General features: G+C 42.8%; 1 protein-coding gene across 1 annotated transcript in view; it reads left to right on the top strand.

Moving 5' to 3' along the window:
* The first annotated feature begins 2,610 nt into the window (after nt 1-2,610).
* The window catches only part of B3GALT1 (beta-1,3-galactosyltransferase 1), a 38,495-nt gene continuing 22,568 nt past the window's right edge, over nt 2,611-18,537 (top strand). The window contains exon 1 of the mRNA XM_036859056.1: nt 2,611-2,630. The gene's annotated coding sequence lies outside the window, so the exon portion shown is untranslated. The remainder of the gene's footprint in view (nt 2,631-18,537) is intronic.

Raw genomic sequence — 18,537 nt, forward strand, 5'->3', positions numbered from 1 at the left:
TTCATCCGGTCTGGTAACAGTACGTTCCTATTTTCTATATTATTGCTGAGAATAGCTATCATTAATTCTTAGGATAATGTTAAGTTTATCTGAAAGTAGAGAAGAATTGCATCTATGTTTCCTAGTTTATATTTTCCCAGAACTGATTTTCATTGAAAAGACACCTTCCTTCCCTGCCCTTGTTTGGCTAAAATTACTTTTAAAATATTTTGTGTTAAAAAAATTAAACAGAATGAGTGGTAAAGGTAAGGAGTTATACCTAAATAAGATTTAAGGTTTAAACTGAAATATCTGCCCCTGAAAAATTGAGTTGGCTGTATATACATTTTTCATTTGTATTTTGGCCCTACTTTGATTATTTGTCATTCGGTAAATACTAGTATATAAATAACAGTACCTGGTATAGGATCTGGCTCACGTTAGCACCCCGTAACTGCTCATTTCCTTTATTCCTTGCTTCCTTCCTTCCTTTTCTTCACTCAATAATATTTTATATAAGATGCTTCATATTAATGCTTCATACACTTCAATAAATGTTTGTCTTATTCTACTCTTTCTTTGTATAGAAAATTCTATAAAAGCAAGGACTTTAAAAAAAAATATGCTAGAATGAAACCTTCCAGGTCTTATTTTCCCAGTGTTGACATTCAATACATGTTTCCTAAAAGCTACCTCCGTGGAAATTGATTTATCAACATTAAGCAAATAATCTGTTAAGAGCCATAGTATTTTAAAGGGTAAGAAGGAGGGTTGATGCAGACTAAAAATGGACCACATGCTCTCTTGTCTTATTCATGGTCATGCGGTACCCTCCTATTCTAGAACAATACATTTTTACATAAGGCAGAAGTTTACCTAGCATTGCAGTGTTTTGATTGTTGGCTTTGAGGCTCCTTTGCTTTTGTATTTGACTTAATAAGTATTTGGTGTTTGAGCAGAGTTGATTATCTCTCCCTTTAAAGATCTGAATAGTATCTTCAATGGAACACTGAGAAGGCACTAGTGAAGTGGGTTAAGAACATAGCTAAGTAGACCTATGTTCAAACACTTGGCTCCACTCATACCAGAGTGACATTAGACAAGAAGCTGGCTCTCCCAAGGTCATGGTTTTCTTATTATTAAAATGAAGGTAATAACATAAAACAAAGTGGGCTTTGACTATGATTATAGATAATAAATGCAAGAAAATTAACATATAGTAGGCATTCAATAAATGTTGGCATTTGTTACAAATCGTAGCAAACACTTACTGAGTGCCTACCTTTTAAGTACCATTCTAAGCACTTTCTATGCACTGATTCATTTAAACCTCAGTACAATTCTCTGATTCAGGTACTGTTGTTATCACTGTTTTGCACATGGAACTTAGCTTACGTCACAGCAAGCAGCTGAGTCAGTATTTAAACCCATCCCATGCACTTAACTATCACACAATACCACCTGTCATATAAACAGAGCAGACTTTTAGCAGACACTAGAACCAGCAGGTGAATCCAGTGGGACCCACTCATGCCTCTGCCCATATCCCTCACTCCCACTTTTCACATCTGGCCATGCTGAGGGACCGTCCTATTTTAGTCACTTGGCTTTACCCAGAAATCCCTCCATAATATGAATAGTGAGAAGAGAAAATTATACCCCTCATTATGAAGGTTTATATAAATACAGCTTGGGACCCAAGGATCAGATCAACTGGAAACAGCTTCTGATTGGCTTCTAGTCTGTTATGCAGACAGGTCTGATCAGATTCAGCCAGTCTTAGAGTGGTCATGAGTCGTAAATGAAAGGGACGAGGCTCATGCCCAGAAAGCCCAGCTCTGCCACTAATTAGCTGAGTGTCTTTGCACAGTGGCTTCAGTCCTCTGGATCCTTCTTCATCATTGGAAATTAAAGATGTTGCCCTGCATCTTAGATCTCATGGCTACTCAGGAGCTAAACCTAACCCTCGGGTGGGCTTTGGCTTTAGCTGTTTGACCTGCACAAAGTTTTGTTTTGTTTAATTGAATTCTATAATATAAATTCCGAAGGTTTCACCTAAAAATCTGTGTTTCCGTCTTCCCTTGAGAGCCTGAAGTCATGGCATTTTTGAGCCTGTTTTTCCTCATGGCATCAATGGAAGGTCACGTCTGTGGGGCAGACGTGAGCTGTGGCTGCCCACTTCAGATGGGACCTGTGCTCACCAGTTGAGCATGGCTCTACCACTGCCTGCTGTCTCACACCCAGTCTGCTTCCTCTCGTACCCTACCTGCCTAGTCTTGTAGGAGTATAGGTTTGCAATCCTAGGACCAGCTCTGATGTTTATTTGTTCATCCATTTATTATTTTTTTCTTTGATCAATGTCTGTTCAGTGCTTACCTACTTGCCATTCTGTGTATCGTGCTTATAGACTAAATACAAAGTTTTCTTTTTAAATGACAGCACTTCTGCCTTCATTTCTCAGAGCCTGATCAATTTCCGTTGTTTCTAAAGTGTTCTTTCTTCTTCTCTATCCACCTAGGAGCCTGCAGTTTGCTAAGCAGCAGCTTCTCCTGGCATGAGACACTGCAGATCTCCTCACCAGACAGGCTGAGACTATGCTCTGTGCCCTGCACCTGGAGTAAGAAGAAGAACAAGCAAGGTTGGTCCAACAGGTGGGAGAAGGACGCACTGCTCAGTTAGGTAGCCCACCATCACTGTGGAAAAATCATAGCAATTCCGTAAAATCAGACATCAACATCTAAGAACTCATGAGTAGAGAAAAAAATTTATTTTTCTTTTATTAATATTTATCTATTATGATTTATAAAATAACCTTACCATAAATGCATTGTTCCTGAATGATACAGGAGGAAAAAACTGATAGCTAAAAAAACTATCTTTTTAAAAAAATTCATATTCACAAGTGTCTGTGAAACCTTTGACTGATTTTAGTGATAGCCTCTTTTAAAATGAAATATTGAGGAACTAACGTATGCCTTAGGTGACCTGAGACAATGCCTATTTAAAATCCCATTTCTCCAAGGTCATAGCTAATGGATTCTTGAATTTTCTTTGCTGAAATAACCTTGTCCCACAGGCAATTGTACTTCAATTATTTCTCATTTTGCTTGAAAATAGTAGTATGTCATATAGGAAATGATGGTATAGTTATAAAAAGTGTCTAAAATAACAATTAATCATTAAAACGTTTTTATTTAAAATGACAAAAAGCAAAGACAAACACTCAGAATATTCCTTCATACACCAACTTTTTGCTCTAAATAATACACTAAGTTTATAAAAATGATTGCAGCCTTCCTGGAGTGTGGCTCGGGAAATGAAGCACCACACTGACAAGAGGTAACTTGAACCATACTTTTATCTTTCCCACCATCACCTCTGTGATTTGGGCCAATAACTTAATCTCTCTAAACTACAGTTTCCTGGCCCATGAAGTGGACAGTTAAGTGCCTTCTAAACACCAGGTTCAGTTTGACAGTGAAGCACAACTGTGAGTGCAGGGCAAGGAGGTAGCTCTGAGCTAATTCCCTGCAAGGTAATTTGTCAAAAGCAAATTCAACAAAATGCGCATTCACCAGATTCCTCTCTTCTTTTCAATAATTACAAAGTTTACAGCACTGTGCATTGGATATGTTGGTTTTTGCCGCCTTTGGAGATTCCCGTGAGGCTTTAGTTGAGAGTTTCCCAATTGCTAACAGCATTGGAAGGAATGCCCAGTTCATCTTCGCCTTGCCCCCCCCTCCCCATTGTGTGGAGAGAGGATCCCCTGATAAGGAGCGATGGAGAGGCGTCAGCACCCAGCCAAAAAGGGCCTCGACAGAGACGTGACATTATCACCATAAGGATTCTCCAAATTCAAGACAAACAGATTCAGTATTTAACTATATTAGGTTGATTAACCATTTTTGAGAGCTGTTTCATGGAATTAGCCTGCTGACATGGTCCTTCCTCTTAGGGATCTTATAGTTCAATGGAGGAAAACAAAACCAAAACAGAAAATAAATAAATAATACAATTAAGAATTGGGATAAGCACTATGGAAAACAAAAGGGACGCTAAGGCAGTGGAGAGCTAGAACTTGCTTCCTAAAGGGTGATTATGGGACGTGTGAGAGTCGAGGGTTCCATTCCCTTCCCTTTCCTGGTACGTGATAGGATTGCATTGCCTTCGTCTCCCCGGGGTTCCGTGGGCTATAGGATCTGATCTGGCTCATCAGTTGTGCCTAGAAATGATATGTGTCACATCCACGCTGGAGCATCTAAGTGTTGTTGCTCTTCCTTGTGGCAATCTGACAAGTGTTGTGGTCCAAGATGTGGTTGCTCCCTTAACCTGGAACTTGTGTGACTTCAAAGAACAGAGCGCCTTCAACCAACCCACAACATGGCTGCATTATAGTAAATCAGGAAAAAGTAGCGAATAATCTTTAGAGTTCCTTCTACTCTCTCAACTCTTGCCTGTTCTGGCTCTGAGGCTATTCTCATATTTATATTCCTGGCAATGCTTTAAGATAGATTAAGTAGCTTGACTCTAAGTGCCTTTGATTTGTTTACACAAATCAAACCCTCATGTTTTATCTCTCGCCTCTGGATTATGACCGTTTTTATCAAGAACTTGGCATGTGGGTTATTGATATGATAATGCAATCCTAATGCTGTCTCAGAAGGTGAGGGCCTCTATCCTTTCAGTCAATACTGAGATGCACTTGTTTATATAGGCCATTCATTGCTGAGCTGAGACTTGGGATGAGCAGCCCACAGCATTTTGCATTTGAATAATATGTAATATTGTGCAATTTTTAAGCTCTCAGCTTTTCATATCAATTTCTAATATTCCAGCAACAGAATCTAGGGAAAAGCCCACATTTTCACAGGACTCGTCACAGCCCATTTAATGTGTATGTAAGAGAGACTGTCTTTTGCACTGAAGATCTTTTTTGAAACCAAAACGAGAACCCCTTAGCGAAAAACGAATTGCGTGAGATGCAGTTTATCTTCTTTGCAAGCAAAAAAGAGCTGAGTCAACCCTCCTGGGATTTGACAACTTAGGTATTTCTTTATCCCTGACACTGCTCAGATAGAGCCACTGATATTATAACTGCCTTTACTGAGGTTTGGTGGACTTAGAGGAAGTACATCCATCTGATATTACAGTCATTCTTGTACAGTGTTTAAAGTCTTAAGGATTTTTATTGAGGTGAATGAAATCCTGCTTAAGAAAAAATTGAAGAAGGGAAGGGAAATGGATCTAGAATAAAAACGGGGTCCTTAATATAGTTCAGGCTCAGTGCTAAGTGCTTTCATTTGTATTATTACCCCCATACCATGGAGGCAGTAGCCCAGAAAGGTTATGATCACCCAGCCAATGACTGGCAGACCAAAGAAGGAACAGAGGTCTTCTCCCTCTCAAGACCCATCTCTTTCCTCTCTACCGCTAGAGAGGAAAAAGTCTAGAGTGTAAAAGTCTACCTATACCATCACCGTAGTTAAATGTAAAATGGCCAAGTCCTGCATTTCTGTAATCTCCAGAGTTGTCCTCTAAAAGATAAATACTAGATGACTCCTGATTTATTATATTTATTACATATCTAGGTTCAGAAGGGCCTCTAAACAGAGCTGGTTGTAATAAGCTATGGTCCACTAATTGTATTTCTTCCCTTTGTTCGGCCTCATCCTGTATAATTAGCACCGTCTTGAAAATAGAAGTTTTCTGTGACATTCAAATTCTTACACAGCACACCCTCTAATTATTTCATATCTTCACATTAGGGACTAAGATACTCATGATGGAGGGGGTAATTCTGTTTGTTATTTAATTAGTTATAGAGGAGTTCAGGAAAACCAAGAAAAAGAGATTACTGAAATAATTTCTACTTGACTCTCAGATTTTTTCTCACAGCCTTACCCCCTCCTGGCCTCAGACCTCATCATTTTTGATACCAGTGTTAGTTATGCCTAGAATCTCTTTCTATTAAAAACTTACCTATCCTTCAAGATCTACTCAAAATCCTCTCCTTTGCAGGCCTTTCCAGATGTCCACCATTAAAATTAAGCTCCATCTTCCATACCCCAGGGCACTAATCTTTTTTTTTTTTTTTTTTTTTATTTATTTATTTATGGCTGTGTTGGGTCTTCATTTCTGTGCGAGGGCTTTCTCCAGTTGCGGCAAGCGGGGGCCACTCTTCATCGCGGTGCGCGGGCCTCTCACTATCGCGGCCTCTCTTGTTGTGGAGCACAGGCTCCAGACACGCAGGCTCAGTAATTGTGGCTCACGGGCCCAGTTGCTCCGCGGCATGTGGGATCCTCCCACACCAGGGCTCGAACCCGTGTCCCCTGCATTGGCAGGCAGATTCTCAACCACTGCGCCACCAGGGAAGCCCCCAGGGCACTAATCTTATAGCATCTCTCTGCTTTGTATTATAGGGATGGGAAGTAGGGCAGAGATGGCTGGTGACTTACTCAGATTTCTTCCCGGGCATAAAACTAGACAGCATGTCCTTGCCTACCTTAAGAGTTGGGTGTGATCAGATGATGAATTTCTAGTAATGGAATACAAGTGGAATTTCTAGTAATGGAGTACAAGTGGCCCCCTTTTGGGGCCAGGATTTGTAGGAGGTAGGTTGCTCCATGCTTGCTCTCCCCTGTTGACATCTGCATGAGAGAAGCCTGATGCCCTCAGAGATGGAGGGAGCTGGGGCTCCTGGATCACCAGGTGGAAAGCTTTCTGGCCAAACAGGAACAGCCTCATTAGGTTGAACAAGAAATAACCATCTATAATGTTAAGCTTGGAAATTTAGGGTTTATTTGTTACATCAGCTAGTGTGGACATACCTACCACCGTGTGTGCGTGTTTGTAAGTGTGTGTCTGTGTGTGTGTGACTCCCTGTATTTCAGAAGCCTCAAAAGGACTGGAACAGCAACAAAGAAAAAATCACCCTTCGCTGTGAGCAAAGTTAAACTAAATAGATGCCTTATTTGGAAATGGAGCAGATGGTCATCAAAATGAAGAGTGGAGGGGTCTCTAAAACATCTCTAGTATTGGGAATGCCATTTTCTCATTTACCAGAAGCCGTCTAGAATTTTGAAAATAATCTCATAGGCGACCAATTTAGGGTAGAGAATGAAAGGGATACCCAGGTAGTTCCTATATTAAAATGTGTCCTAGTTCATTACTCATTCAAACATTCATCATTCTTTCAATCAACAAGTAGGTTATTCAACACATTCTATATGCCAGGCAGTCCTCTAACAGTTGTGATCAATCACAGACTTGCCCCCAGCTCACTCCAAATACACAGTCCACATATCCAGCAAGTCATCACACTACTGAAGTTGGACTCAGCTTCCCACCCAGGTTTTCAGGTTCCTCGTCTATAAGAGAGAATAATAATATTATCTACTTCTCAGATTGTGTTGTAGTTTTAATTAGACAATTATTTAAATATAAGGACTGTAAAATTTTTAGCACTGTGCTTCACACTTGAACTTGATAAGCATTCAATAAATCCTAGCTGCTATTACTCCTGTTAATTTAGATTAATACTATGAGATTGTATAACAAAAAAATCTGACCAGACTGAGAGAGGGTGTGTGGAATACAATTTCCCCTTCGAAGTGATTCCTAATATGAGAGTTGAGAGGTTGGGAATAATGTTCCACATTTAAAAAAATAAAAACAGTATGTGCAAAGGACCAGCGATGAAGCATTTTTGAGGAACTGAAAACAGTAAGAGTAACGGAGTACAGAGAGCAAGGAGGAAAGTACTGCAGGATAAGACCGTGCAGAGCCTTGGGAACCACCATGTAGCTACGCTAAGAATTTGGTCTTCTTCCTAGCACAAGAGAAAGTCATTGAATGGGTTCAAACGGGTAGTGGCAAAGAATGATAAGATCATCTTTATTTTTTAGAAAGATCATTGTGGCTGGAATGCAGAGGTAGACCACTTGATAAGTTATCATTGGAGTCAAGATAAGAAATGCCCATAGGTTGGGTATGGTGGTGGCAGTGGAGATGGAGAGAGGTTATAAGGTATGAAAAATTTCTGAAGTGACATTGGTAGGACATGGTGATGGATTAAGTATAGAACTGAGGGGGAGAGAACTGTTAAGAATGGCTTCTGGTCTTTCAGATAGATACGGGCATATTTCACAGAGATAGAGAACCCTAAAAGAGGATCAGGGTTGCAAGATCATGAATTTACCTTTGTTCATGCTGCATTCAGGTGCCCCTCAGATATCCAGGAAAACACGCCAAGTACACAGTTGGATGTATAGGTCTGGAGCTCCTTAGATACGTCTGAGCTAGAGTGTGAATTTAAGAGTTATTGGCATATGGATAACAGATGAGGCCAAGAGCAGGAGAAATTTGCTTAGAAAATGGGCAAAACTTAAATTGAGAAGAAAAGAGGGCCTAGAACCCAGCCTGGAGGAACTTGTTAGCAAAGGAGGCTATATTAAGCAGGGTTCTCAAGACAAACAGAACAATAGGATGTGTGTGTGTATTAGAAGAGTATTATAAAGAATTGGCTTAAGTGATTGTGGAAGCTTTGTAAGTCCAAAATCTGATAGGGGAAGCCAGCAGGATGGAGACTCAGGAAAGAGTTGCAGTTTGAGTCTGAAGACAGTCTGCTGGAAAACGAGGATCAGTCAACATGGTAGATCAAGTCCAAAAGCAGTCTTCTGGAGAATTCCCTCTAGCTCGAGGAAGATCAGCCTTTTGACCTATTCAGGACTTCATCTAATTGAATGAGCCCCACCCCTCCATATACACACATACACACACACACACTGTGGGCAACAATCTGCTTTACTCAAAGTCCACTGATTTAAATGTAAGTCACATCCAAAACACCCTCACAGGAACATCCAGAATAATGTTTCACCAAATATCTGGGCACCATGGTCCAGCCAAGTTGACCCACAAAATTAATCATCACAGAGATAGACAAGAAAAGCAGACATAGTGATTGTTTCTCAGGCTCTATAGTAGTTGCTAGGAATACAGTCTACATCATGGTTTACAGTCTGACCTCAGGGGCCAGACAGCTGGGTTTAAATCCTAACTTTGCTTTTTACTTACCCTGTGGCCTTAGGCAAGTTATTCAATGACTCCATGACTTATCTTTAAAATGGGCACAGAATTACCCACCTCTGATGGTTGTAAAAAGTGAATCAGTTAAAAAACATAAAGGGCTTAGAAAACTGAGGGAACATAGTAAGTGCTCAATAAGCATTTGCTCTTATTTTTAAGGCAGACATGGTCTTTTTCCCGTGAAGTGACAGGAAGCATCACAAGCAGATGACAATGTCAAGGAAGGAAAATGCAGCAGAAACACCCGACCTCATCTCAGATGAGGGCCTGATCTAGAGAAGGAGGAGACGGCCGTCCCACTTCAGTGCTTTAGAGAATTCTGGAATTTGCCCATCCTTTTTTCTCCATGTGAAGATACCTGCCACGTGAATGGCTTGTGAACATGTGAAATAAGCCCCTCCTTCACTCTTTCCTGATAAGGCCCTAAAGGACACCCTGTTCAAATACAGATGTTACCTAAAGCACTGTCAGTACCAGCCTCAATAGCTTGAGGTGGATTCCTTCTTGGATAAACTACTCAGGTTCTAATGGAACATTGTCTTTGTTCAACTGAGGCAGACCTGGGGAGGCTCTTGGAAGCTAGGAAGTAGCTGGGGAGACAGAAGAAGACAGATGGGAAGGAAAGGGGAGGGAAGGAACAAGGGGGGTGTTAAGAGAAAGTCAGAGGACAGCAGGACCCACACCTGGGATTTCCCCTGGTGTTCACTCTCCTCCAGGCCTTGCGCCCTTTCATGCTTGGGGCCCCTTGAAATATTTTCCCAAATCCTTTACCTCCTTGCTTTAAATAAGTATTCATTTTAAGGTTTGTGTTTTATTTTTTCCCTACTATGGGCCAAAGTAGTTTTCCAGAGAGAGGCTACCAGTAGAAGACAAGTGTGTTGCTAATTCCACATTATCATATTCAGAGTACAATGTAAATACTTTTTCCCTTAGGACATGCTTTTCATTTCCACTTCTGAATGGCAATCACCCCTTTTCTCTGCCCTCCCCAGGGCGGTTGTTCAGGAAGCAGAGCACCCTTGACCCCAGCCCCTGTAGCAACTGGAGAAATGGTGACTGTGCATTTGCCCCTCCGTCTTTGTCCCAGGCTTGGGCAGAGGGTCTGTGCAATAGCACTTGGATCCACTCTCTAATCTCTTTAGACATTACTGAGGTGTTCGATGTAATACCCTGCTTGTAATTCAGTATCCACTGTGAGTTTGGCACATTGTTTTATTTTTCTTTCTAAATGAAATACTGGTAAAGATCTTGGACCATGACTAATTCAGAGCTAATTTCGTACGTTTTGCCTGTGATTCCTTCTGTTTCAGTCCTGCAAGCTAAGGCTTAATTTAGGCACTTCTTTTTTTTTTTTTTTTTTTTATTTATTTATTTTTGGCTGTGTTGGGTCTTGGTTGCTGGGCGCGGGCTTTCTCTAGTTGCGGTGAGCAGGGGCTACTCATTGCAGTGGCTTCTCTTGCTGCGAAGCACAGGCTCTAGGCACGCGGGCTTCAGGAGTTGTGGCATGTGGGCTTCAGGAGTTGTGGCACGTGGGCTTCAGGAGTTGTGGCTCACAGGCTCTAGAGTGCAGGCTCGGTAGTTGTGGCGCACGGGCTTAGTTGCTCCGCGGCATGTGGGATCTTCTGGACCAGGGCTCGAACCCGTGTCCCCTGCATTGGCAGGTAGATTCTTAACCACTGGGCCACCAGGGAAGCCCCTAGGCACTTCTTTTTATTTAGACAGAGATTGGGGCCCTGCAGTTTCCCTCAACATTGGCTTTTCTGAACGTTCTTCAGCTGGGCAGAGTTGCAGGCCCACCTGCATTTGGTTCCTACATTTCTCAGTCATATGGCATGTCCCTGAGTGGCATGGCCTCGGTCACACAGCTGGGAATGGGTCGTCCCTTGACTCCCAGGCTTGTGCTCTGCCCACTCTCCAGTCTGCCCTCCAGGGCTCACAACACCCTCTCTCATGCCTGAAAACCAGTGAGGTTTTCCCTTAGGCCCCCAGAGCCCTGGGAAAAGGAACTGGCAGGAAGGGCAGGAGCCAGTGTCCTACGGTCGCTGATGGTTGTCTTCCAGAGCAGCTCCCCAGGCAGCTGAGCCAGAGCTGAGGAAGAGGAGACCCAGGAGATACCGGGGTACCTACATTCTAGCTCAGTGGCCTGTTGCTTCTCTCTGGCCCTGTGGAGGTCTCTGAGTCCCAAACCCTCAAAGAACCTCAAGGAAACTGATTAGGAGATGCCCTGTCAGGAATGAGGTGAGGGTAAGGAAGGAGGTGCTGGTCTGGTACAAAGTGAGGCTCAGAGAAGGGGTGAAGTTCAGGGACGGGGTGAGAGCCAGGGATGCCGGTAGCACACAGCAATATTGGTCAGTAAAGCACATAGTTTTACGCTGTAGTCTACCAAGTGTCCTCCACACCAAAACGACCATGCTTCACATTCAGAGGCGCAACCCCAGGCCCCGAGGACACTGAAGTGACAAAATATACAGAAGTCAACACTCGGACACCAGCACAATTTGTGCCTCTTTCCTGTGCCTGGTGCCTCACAGGTCATCTCATTTATTGCTCAAGACAGCCCTGCAAGTAGGTGTTTGCTCGTTCACCTGACGATTGAGGACAGCTGAGGAAACGAGGGTCCGGAGAGTGAGGTACACGGAACGACACAGATGACACTTTCAGGAAGCAGGATGCAAGATGGTCCATTTAGTCACAAAGAACAAAACAGAGTGTAGTGCTTCTGCCCCTAAAGGCCGAGCACATGGTCAGCTGGGCATCTGACGAGCTCCTCAGCCACTGTGTTCCCGGCTACAGGTCCCCTCAGTCCCCCCGGACTAGGGGGCTGGATTGGCCTAGACTGGCACCCAGGTGAGACTGGGTGAGCCACAAGAAGCAAGCAGCGCCTGCCATGCGCAGATGAGGCCTGAGGAGCAGGGAGCCAGGCATATGTTCTGCAAATAACGCTCACCCTGCCCTCTCTCTGGCTGCAGACCTGGCCCTTCCCCTTCACTGCAGGGCTGCTGCCCGGGAGTTGGCTTTTCTGATGCTGTGTTTGTTTATGGCCTTGGATGCACCGTAACCAAAGTCCGTCTCAAGCTGTGCCTCAGCCACTGAGCAGACTGGAATGGAAACTGGGACATTGTACAATTCCTAGGTTAAAAAAAAAGAAAAAAAGAGAAGTCCCCAAGGGCAGAAGTTGGGTCAGGGCTGGCCGTATCACGAGGTTGCCCTGTCTGTGGCAGGGATTCTCAGTGGATTTCACTTAGCCCTGGAGAGACAGCACAAACGGATCCTTGAGCACAGAAAAGGCTTCTCCAGGAAGCAAAGGTGTCACAGCCCAGAGTGGTTGCTCTCTCCCCTGCCCTCCTAGAGTAGTTTTGCTTTTAGCTCTCTACTGCATTTACGATGAAGGACTTATTTCCCGGTCACCTCAACAAACACTTATTCAGCTGTGTGCAGGGCCCCATGCTTACTCACAGCCTGTGACATGTCCAATGCACCTTTGGCTCCCTGGCACCCAGCCCAGAGCCAGAAAGTAGTGGGTGCTCTATAGATATTGGTCAGATAAATTAGCATAAACCATATAGTTCCAGGATTTGTAAAATGCCCTATGATATGAAATGGTCAACAGATCCTCCTTCGCCAATAAAATCTACCTGAGATCACATAAATGGCTACTCATAACTTCCTAATAGCACAGAGTATCCCTTGGACCCTAGTTAAGTAAGTCCAGTGTATGATGAACTGCCTTATAAATTAATGAACACCACCCTTTAGAAAAATGGTCTGTTGCATTTGAAATGGCCAGAAATATGATAGGCAGTGGTCATATAGTTGATGTGAAAGCTACCATAGTGGTTCCTGATATTTTTTCTATTACAGTCCACATAGGAGATGAATTTCTCATGGGTCACGCACCCCCAACAGGATAGCCAAACCACACCCCTTCTTTGTCTTGCAGGAAAGTAAATCCGAAGGCAAGTGAGTAAAATCAGTGTCTTTACGAGAATAAACTTGAATCTGCTCTAATTTTAAAAATTGAACCCCAATTATGGGCAGCCTTTATTGCATGCTTACTACATGCTAAGCATTGTGCCATGAGCTTTGCATATACGATCCTCTTTGAGTTAGGAACAACCCCGCACAGTTGGTTCTATAGAATCTTCATCTTGTAGATTAGGAAACAGAGGCTGATGGAGCTTACACAGCGTTTCCAAGGCTAATATATGACTAGGACTGAAATCCAAGTCTTTACATTTACACTCACCTGTCTCCAAAATCATCATACTCAAATTTCAACACTTGGTGACTGTTATTATAAATTTCCTGTGACATCCCTCACAAATGACTGCCACAATCTGTGTATTATAACATAGAGAACCTTTTACCACGAATACAGTGCTGCTTCTATCAAAACTGGATTTTGCTCCCTGATTTGAACCCAATTCAATTATTGGAGTCACTTTGGATCTTAAAAAGCAATAAGGTAATAACCATCTTTTACTGAGTGTCTGTTATGTTTTACTCACAAAGTCAGAGATTTTGCAGAAATTATTTCTATTATATTCATTATTTCTACTATATTAATCTATGTATATTGTATTATATTAATTAATATTAGATTTCTAATATAACATATGTAGAAAGTGTTATATATAAAGTTGGAACAGGAGAGAAAAGCCAGGTCCCCATTTGGTTTCACTTCCAGACTCCCAGGGCCTCTGATCTCCCCTTTCCCCACTCTCTGCAAGTCTCATTGGGTGCCTTTCCTCCCCCTTTGTTTCCTTCTGTTTCCTTCACTGGCCCATCTCCACCTCTGCTCTCAGCTGAGACTCAGGCCTTGGCTTATTAATGGGCCATGATGAGAGTCTGGGAGAACAGTCCTCAGACGTGTAGGAGTGATACTGAAAACTTGGCCTCGGTGCACTGGTGCCGAATCAAATCTCGGAGACAGAGTTTTCGGTGAAGTACAATAGAAAAGAATACCTTTATTGCTTTGCCAGGCAAAGGGGGGGGACACAGTGAGCTCGTGCCCTGAAAAACTGTGTGTCCCAACCCGGGGGGGATTTGATGAGGCGCTTTCTAGCAATGATTCAAGGGCAGGGTTGCTGATAAGGATCAGGGTGTGTGCAGGGCCTGCACTCCTTTCATCTGACCTCAAGTGGTCTTCTGATGAGTTTCTGTGGTTCCTGTAATCTGGCCTCAGGTGGTCTCTTGAACAACTTCTCTGGTTCCTTTAATCTGGCCTCAGGTGGTCTCCTGATGAGCTTCTCGAGGTTAACAAACTGTGAAGAATGCTGACATCTTCCATTTGTTGGGGGTTTTAGCTCTGTGAAGAGCTCAAAGGTATTGTTATGTGTACCCTTGAGGAGGAACCAGAACCCTGCCCCAAGGCTGCACTATTGTTTCTTGACTGCTCCTCCTGTTGTCTCTGCATCCCCTCCCTTCCCTCATTAGCAACTGTTCCAATCCGCCCTTCGGGACTCAGGGAAGGTCATGGAGGCTGGAGTCTATTCCCTACAAGTAGGAAATGGGGGTCCCACAGGGTCCTGCTTGTTTTCAGGAGGAAGGTGGGAGGACAGGACAGGAAATGTTGGAAAGTGGAGCCCTAGGAGGGGAAGTGTTCCAAAGAGAGGTATAAATCCCCAGTAGGGGAGGGGAGAGTGGGGTGAGAGGTGATGGGCAGGGAGAGAGCGCAGTGGGGGTGAGGCAGCCATCATTCAGGTGAACATATGGAGGAGGCGGGAGTAGGGGCTATAAGCACCCCAGAGAGAAGGAAAAGGGAAAGGAATCTCCGGAGAGCACTGACGATCTTCCATGAAGGAGAAACTGCGCAGAGAGAGAAAAGGCAGCTTTTCCCAGCCCAGGGCTGACATTTGGGTGGGAGCCCTACTGTCAGACAACCAGGTCATTCCCCTGTGACTCTGGCCAATCACCACCCGTGTCTGGAAGCCACGCCCCAGGGAAGTGCCTTCAAGGGCTCAGCAACAGCGACTTCTCTGGAGCCCTCCCTCCTTGAGCAGCCTCCTGAATCACGAGTCTCACTAAGGTCAGGCCTTCCTCACAGACCAGGGAGCAGGGGTCAGCGGTGGCCAGGCTGTTGGGCAAACATTCCATTGTCCAGATTTGGATGAGGAAAGACATGAAGCTGGAATGAGATGGAATAGGGATCCATTCATGCTTCAAAAACAGGAAAACGTTGGTCAGGAAAGAAAATCAAGGACGTGTGCGAGTTTTTCCCAGCCACCAGCAAAATGCTACTGCAAATTCGATCAAGGAGTTTGTGCATCCTTTTATTTCAAACTTGCCCATAATTTGAAACCATCAATATCGATATGGGTACCTTGTTCTACATACTTGAAGATGATGCTATCAGTGGTGATTTTTCCTGTGTGCGCATAGAATTAGCAGAAAAGAGTGGTGCACGTCTGGCAGTCTCCTATGTTGTATAAAGAATTGATTTCAAACTGTAGCTGTTTGAAAATAGATAGTACTGAAACCAGGAGTTTGATGTAAAAATAAACAAGGGTTTCTTAATCTGTATTTTCACAAGCAACTGATTTAATCTCTTTGATTTTAAACTCACAAGTCAAAAGGTCAGTCAGTTTGATTAAAAACACATGCACAGTCCAACTGATTTATTGACTGAACTATTCGCTTGAAGGAGCAGTGGTGCAATGGTAAGAGAGGGGGCTTGGAAATCAGGTAGCCTGGGCTCTGGTTTGGGCTCCGTTACACACCCCTTGTAAGAACCTGGGTGACCTCTGAGCTTCAGGACACTCGTACCTGCATCCTGGATTCTGGTGATAATCAAATAGGTAGAAATAATTTTATACACTGGGAAGTTCTCTCCAAAATTCCATCACTACTATCGATAACTGTCACATAACCCCAAAGCCAAGTATTCATCAATCCTTTGAAATGCTGATACTATATTTGATACACTAACTTATGGGAACTTTCCCATGTCTGACCACTTCTGTCCCTCTCCTATCTGAATCATACTTCCTAACAGTGCCCTCTATTACCAATTTAATTCAGCACCCCTGAAGATAATAAACCTAACTACTGCTCCAGTTAATAGAAATTCTCCTTTCAGTATGGTGCATCTGCTATGACATCTGTTTAAAACCCATGGAGAGGATTCAGTGTTCACAAGCAAATTGAGTAATTACTATGTAATTACACTCTAAATTGTGCAGTCATTGATTTGCTCTCAGAATTCATCTTTTGGACACACTCACTATGACAACCACCTGGGTTCTTCTAAGATGTGCGGATCTGTTCTTAAAATGGTCAATATAAGGATTTGAGCTAAATACCTGTGGGTGAAAGATTAGAGTATTATCTCTAGAAAAGAGAAAGTGTTGGAGATGGAAGAAATGAAACTGTGGAAAGGAGATGTTAATAGAGTGAGAAAGAAGAGGGAGGGATATTTTGAAGGCGGATTATCTAAGTACTTTCTCAGTCATTTCATAAAACCTGTGAAATTGCTAAGCCTTGCCGGCAGGAGAAAACACAAAAGGAAGACAGATCAGAGGTGTAGGATTTCACCGGCTCCATGAAGAGCCCCTCACTAGTGATAAACTGTACCATATGTAGAGAGTAGAGGATTAATGACTTGAGATAGTATCTAGTAGTCCTTGATAACCACCCAGCGTTACCGTGGTTAAAAACTGAGACCTAACACTTGCTAAATGGTTACAAAACATAGATCTTTGGTGCTTCCTCTAAATCCATTTTTTAAAAGCCAATCAACAAATATTTATCATCCACATGTTATATGTAGTATGAAATAGGTATTAGGCTACATTCTTGAAACAGCCTGGAATATAAATAAATAAAGCAGCAGCATGGCATAGTGGAAAAAAGGCTAGCTTTAGATCCTTCCTGACTTGAGTTTGAATCCTGGCTCTCCTAAACAGCTGTTGGGTTGAGCCATATGAAACTGCTGATGATCAACCTTTTTTAAGCTACATACATGGCAATTTTGTATGATTCAACCAAAAGGAATTGGAAATGCCTCTTAAATGTTTGAGAATTAGAAAAAATGTTTATAAAATGTTCATAATAAATGTTTGTATAAATGTTTAGAAGTTGTTTATGGTGGAAGGGATGTAGAAACATCCAACCCTTGGTCCCCATTATAAGCAACATCATTCCTGTACAGTGGAAATAAGACAAGCTAAGACAAGGTTGTGAAAGTCAAAGCTGTGAAAGCCTCCCTTTTGACCACTGTATACTTAAAAATACAAGTCTCGATAAATATTTAATGAAAGAAATTTTATTAAAATGCGAGGACTCATTTGTTAAAACAAAGGCATTTGCCACTGTACAAACATGCAAATATATATATCCAGTCTCTGAAACCAAAATTCTATGCCAAATGCCCACCTTCAACAAACAGCCTATTAAAATCAGTTACTCTGCAATTCTATTAACATCAAATGGTTCGATTTTAACAGGACAGCACTTTCTGAACATGCACATTTCTCCACAATTTTCAGAAGGTAAGTCCCATTTAAGGATGGGATGCAATTTTACAGAATACAGTATTATAAAAAAAAATTGCACACCAAACCACCAGTTACGTTGCTGATGGTTCCTGTTCCTTTCCTTTGGATGAGGGAGCAGCGGTACTCAGCAGCATGGGGCTGCAGCATCAGAAGCAGCAGCAGGGGAAGAGCTAGCACCATCAGTCAGTTTGCTAAGTAGAGACAAGAAGCAAGTTCAATGGAGCAGAAAGGCCCCTGCCTCTGTGGAATTGATGGAGAGAAGGAATGTGATTGGTTTCCTAAAGGGCAAGCAGAGGGGTGATGGGTAATTTTACCTCCCCCTCACTAAACATGCCTGTCTATCAGAGATGAATCAACACCTTAGATTACACATTATGCAAATGACAGTGGCAGTTTGGCACCTAATGGTCTCCTGCCAGAGTTTAGATTCATCCCCACTGTTGTCTGTGAAAAGTGAAAATAAACATGTTTCCCCCTTCCCCTCCCTGGCTTCCTTGTCCTTGAAATACAGCTTCCTCCGAGCCCGCGGCTCAGAGGCTAAGCTATATGGCCATGGCCGTGTCTCCTTGCAGAGGTTATGAGCTCAAAACTCCCAGACTAGGAAATTAATTTAACGAAAACAAAAATAGAAGCACCAATGACTCTTGGAGATCATACAGTGAAGCTCTCAAGGAAATTCAGTTCCTTAAACTAAATTCAGAAATATCCTGAAACTGTTTCAATGCCAATGAGTCAGAAAAAAACCACTAACCAAAGGGAGCTACTTCCTGATTTGTTCATTGAAAACTAATTCTGGGCAACAATGGAACAACTATGTGTGCCGTAAACTCTTCTTTTCCCCCAAAATTGAAAAGGGCATGTCTTAATCTGGGGAAAGGAGAGCCAGAAGTTACTGATCTACCCTCACCTAAGTACTCTAAAAGAGAATTGATTTGACTATCCCCCACCAAGTCTCAGGGTAGAACTGGAAGATAGA

The sequence above is a fragment of the Balaenoptera musculus genome, chromosome 7 (genome assembly GCF_009873245.2).
Source record: "Balaenoptera musculus isolate JJ_BM4_2016_0621 chromosome 7, mBalMus1.pri.v3, whole genome shotgun sequence".
Taxonomy (NCBI): domain Eukaryota; kingdom Metazoa; phylum Chordata; class Mammalia; order Artiodactyla; family Balaenopteridae; genus Balaenoptera; species Balaenoptera musculus.